This window comes from Bos taurus, chromosome 8, assembly GCF_002263795.3.
Source record: "Bos taurus isolate L1 Dominette 01449 registration number 42190680 breed Hereford chromosome 8, ARS-UCD2.0, whole genome shotgun sequence".
Classification (NCBI taxonomy): domain Eukaryota; kingdom Metazoa; phylum Chordata; class Mammalia; order Artiodactyla; family Bovidae; genus Bos; species Bos taurus.
The window spans coordinates 96,000,999-96,006,150 of NC_037335.1; the positions used below are offsets into that span (position 1 = coordinate 96,000,999).

The following is a 5,152-nucleotide window of genomic DNA, read 5'->3' on the forward strand; positions in this document are numbered from 1 at the left end:
TCTGCCCTGGGACATTCCTTGTTTATATCTCCTTTTGCAGAAATCTTTCAATGTCTTAGTAAAATACTAGTGAGAATTAATATCCTAATGCAAACATCTGATATTAATTTTTTCATACCAATCTTCTTAAAGTCATTTGGCAAGGTGAGACTCATCACTGATTAATGATTCTCAAACATACAAATCTAATTCCAATGTCCTGTGTATTGGAGATCAAAAACACAGGTGTACAGACACCCCTAGACATGACCAGTTGCTGAATTCCTTACGAAGGATGCCAGCCAAAATCAACATGCCCAAAGCAGTTTTCCAGTAGAGTAATGGTGCAGAAGAGATTTAAGATATTTCAGCCACTCTAGGGGGATATCACTATCTCTATTTAATCTATGGTTACTTAAGCCGGACTCAATAAGTATTTGGGGTGAGAGCTGGTGTGAACAGCAAAAGAGTTGAAAATGATAAATCAGCTTTGTGGTCCTGCCACAGGGTTCCTGGTGATGGGTCATATCCTATCTTAAAAATTTTTTTCTAAAATGAAAACTGTTAACAGTGAAGCCTGTGCCATGTTGCTCTGTGTAGCTTTGGAATCACAAGCAGTTAATATGGGAAAGAAAACAGCAATGCAGAAAGACAGACACAGCACAACATCTTACTTAACAAGCAATAGAGAAATGAAGGGGTTGAAGGATAGGTACTAGAGTGTTGTCATCCACCAATAGTTAGAGCCTCAGGTACCGTGGTACCCACCTACCATGGTTTTTGCTACGCATTACATTGCATCATGTTTTATTTCACTGTAAGGCCTATATTTAATTATCTATATATCAAGTACATAAAACACAAATGTATCTAGACCAAAATGGGCCTGTATAAGCTTTCATAAAAATAGCCACAGATCCGTGAAATGTTGATTTTCGGCTGTCCAGGTTTGAGATGTCATGTGTGCAGAGTAAATGAGCATCATAGATTTTTCGGTCTCAAATTAGAACATTCTTTTCTGGTGTCATCACAAACCAGCAGTGTGCATGGAATCCTAGTATTAACAACCCAAGCTATTTCTCTTCAAATTACTCTTAGCCAATTAGCAGCCAAGACATTCTTTGCCAGATCATGTGTCTTGAGTTAGTTTGGAAAACATGTGCATCAAACATTTCCTTCCTTCCTCCCATCTTTGATGCCTTCCTTCTTTCTTCTCCACTGTGATAGGTGCTGTGAACCTGGTGGGAAAGAAGAGATGTGGACAGCAATTGTCACAGCGCAGTACATTCTGCGCCATCATCCTAAAGATATGTGTGGCATGTCACGGGAGCACAGATTTGAGGAATGGCTTTGTTCACAGAAGGTTTCCTGAAATAGGAATTAGGTTGAGTCTTGAGGCTAGTTTTTTTTTATTTTCAGGATTCAGATGAAACATCTTTAGAAGGCCTTTTCCCAAATTTTCTAGTCCTTCTTTAAGGCAGGGGTCCCAAACCTCCAGAATCTAATGCCTGATAATATGAGGTGAAGCTGATGTAGTAGTAATAGAAATAAAGTGCTCAATAAATGTAATGTAATTGAATTATCCTGAATCTACTCTCTCCCTGACCCCACCTCCATCCCAGTCTGTGGAAAAATTGTCTTCCATGAAACTGGTCCCTGGTGCCAAAGAGGTTGGGCAGCACTGCTCTAAGGTACAAGCGAAGAGCTAAAATTTACTTTTGTGGCTAAGTTGGCTCATTCTCTCTTGCTTTCTGTCAACTCTGCTTTTCATTAGAAAAAAATTGAAAAATCCAAAAGCATGTTAATCTGGTTGTTAAGCTCAGTTATTGAAAAAGAACAAGTCAAGATCTTCTCGTAAGGAATATCCAGCAAATAAGTGGAAGCAAAACTTCTTCATGGCGTGGTAGTGGCAAATGTCTCTTGGGAAAGGGAATTCAATTTTTTTCTGTTCTTGGAGAAGTTAGCAGGGGTGGAAGATGCCACAGTGGAGTATTTGGAAGGCCTTGCCTACAGCTGTACAGCTCAGTCACCACTGACAGTGTGAAGAAGTTTTGAGGAGGTAGATTGCACCCAAATGGGGGAGGGGAATAGCAGATGAGTCGTTAATATCATATGTGTGTTGCAATAAGACAGCTCAGGATCTGGATTTGAAGCACTAAATGTGTGTTACTCACACCTTGCTTTGTACAGTAATGGAAAGACCTGGTAGAGCTGAGCAGAGAAAATGTAGCAGGAAAACAACAGGACGTTAGTCCGATTCCTGATTCATCAGTTATTAATAGTGTGACCTTTCATTGCTTATTAAACCTTTAGGACTCACACTCCTCATCAGTGCAGTGCTGGGGGGTAAGGGACTCCTTATAATAAATCGTCTCTAATACAGAATATAACTTAAAAAATTTCACCAAATTGCAAAAGCAGAGTTCAGTTTAATTCCTATACGTTCACTGCATGTACTTTTCTCCTGTGAAATCTTTCCTATAGAGACGTAAGCAAGCATATCTGGAAAGGATGTAGAAGGCATATTATACCCCAGAGCTAATAAGGGTTCACTAAATCTCTGTCTTGCATCTATGTACCTTGAACATCTACTTTCAAACTTCTTGTCCAAACCCATTTCCAATTACTCACCTTCAAGCATTTCCCATCTTAGTCAATTCTCATAGTTGTCTGAAAATATCAGGCATATTTTCACCTCCATCCCTTGACTTGTTTTCTTAGGAAGTTCTGTACTTAAGTGACCCCTGTATTCAAATTCAATCCATCCTTCATGGCCCATTGTATGGGAACGTATGGGAACTACCTCTATGAACCAAACCTGACTGCCTCCTCCCTGAAGCTGAGAGGGATCTCAGCTCTCCTGCAGGCCAGCCATCTCTCTTAACAACACTTAACTTGCTTTCTACCTTGTGTTAGACTTATTTGTCTAAATATATGTTTCCTTGTTATAGAGGGACTGGATCTTATTAATGTGTATGTTCCCAGAGCTTATCAGAATGCTTGGAACATGGTGAACAATCAATTTATTCTGGTGGAATGCGATCAGGGAAAGATTTTTTTTTAATTTTTTTTTGGACAGGAAAGTAGGATTTACTGGTGGGCATGAGTTAGGTGGGGACAGTGCCAAGGCGCTTGTGAGTGCAGGGCCCAGCATTTGTCCAGAGGGCCACGATTAGGGATGTATTTGATCCCACAGCCCATCCAAGATGAGCTGCTTTGCTAATCATGTTTTCAAGTTCATCCACTTTAAACTTAATGAATCCCCACGTCTTGGAGATGTGGCTCTTCTAGTGGCCAGGGAACTTGACCTTGGCCCTGTGGAGGGCCTCAGTCACATGCTCCTTGTTCTACAGCTTGGTATGGATGGGCCTAATGACTTGTCCAATGTGAACTCTGACCACTGTGTCCTGGGGCTTTCCCAAATTGCCGCACATACCTGTCTGGAGCCTGGATTGGAGACAGCATGCCTGTCATGAATGTCCACCGGACATTATCTATCTATCTTCAAGGTCCCTTAGGGCAACCTGTATGGGCAATAGGCTGCGTACACTACTGAGAAGGTTGTTTGCAGCTGTTACGCACTGGGCCCCCATGAGAGATGGTGTTTTTCAATGGACAGTCACTCAGAGGGAACATATGAGCCCTGTCACCAGCACAAGGCTATACATGGTCTTTCCTACCTTCTGCTCCAACCGCACCGGTCGCCTTGCTTCCTGCTGATGGAGCTGGTCCAAGCCTCTTCCTTCCTTAGGGCCTTTGCTTCAGATGCTTCCCCTGCGTCCAAGATCTTCCCCAGATAAAAGCACATCCCTGCTCTCACTTCCATCTGATCTTTGCTCAGGGAAAGTCAGAACTTCTCTGATCACCTTTTAAAAAATGGCAATTTATAAAGCTCCCCATTCTTTCTGTCTTTTGTCTCCATAGCATTCATGATCACCTGACCCAGTATGTATTGATTTGTTTGGTAGCCATTAGTTGGCCCTATCAGAATGCAAGGTTGGGAGGGCTTTTCCCACAGTGTCTACAGCTACGCCTGGTGCACAGCAAACCCTGCAGTGTCTTACCTCCAGCATCTGCTTATTCTCATCAGCGTGTCTTAGATTTCTCTAGACTCAAACCATTATGAAATCAACACTGCCTTCTTGCTTCTGAGCCCTCACCTCTACTTCCACAGTCTCTCTTCTGCATCACAGACCTCAGCTTAAGAACCTCTTATCTGATGGAGCAGGAAAATATGAACTACAGAAGTAGTCATAGGATTCACGGTATACATTAAAAGAATGTCAAGGGATAAATAACTGGAGGAAAAAAAAGTAAAAGTATGTGCTTTATATAGAGAACCTCATAATCAGAAACAGAGTTGAATGAAGCTTACTCGTTATCAATAATACATTGTAGTTCAAAAGAAGGCTAGTGGCTGGTGTTCAGATTGGGCCCATAACTCGAGTGAGATTCAAGGATACACGGAAACTTTCATAAGTAGTTTCCTTGTGCAAGGCATGTTATGTACTTAAAGGGGCTTTGTAGATTCCACTCTTAAGAATTTTGGGGTAATGATATGGTGCATTCTTATTGTTCAGTAAGAAATCCTTGGAAATGATCGATTAAACTTTATCTTGATCTTGTATAGTAATTTAATATGTAAGATTAAAATTGTTCTTAGATTCAATTGCAATTATAACAGGTCTACTTCTTTTAGAATGACCCTGATCTGCACTCAGAACTGTAATTATTTGAAACCACTGGCCTCTTAGTTTCTATTTCTGACCAATTTTATGTGTTGGTTTCAGGGTGGGGGTTTCCATAAAAATCTTAAACAGGCTGCACTCTAGTCAAAAAGTCATATTTGACCTATTTGGCTGTTAGATACTCATGTTGGAAAATACAAGTGTCAAGTCAAGGGCTTTGAAGAGATAAGATGCATGAGTGACGTAGAGGGAAAAGGAGAAGGAGAAGGGAAAATCTATTGAATGAATATTTATTGAGCATCTTCTATGCACCAGCACTACCTGAGTAGTGAACATACAAAGATAATTAAAGGATTCTTCCAGTCCTTGAGGGAATCAATGTCTAGATTTTAAGTCTAGATGACAGGGGTTGTTGGCAGAAATGAAGAAGAAAGCAAGGGACACCAAGTGGATTAAAGATTAGAAGTTAAGACTTGGGCTTGTTG

The 5,152-nt window shown here is 40.9% G+C and overlaps 1 pseudogene; it reads right to left on the bottom strand.

Annotated features, from left to right (window-relative positions):
• Positions 1 to 3,475: 3,475 nt before the first annotated feature.
• LOC112447914 (uncharacterized) lies at positions 3,476 to 3,601 on the bottom strand (annotated as a pseudogene).
• Between the last annotated feature and the right edge of the window lie 1,551 nt (positions 3,602 to 5,152).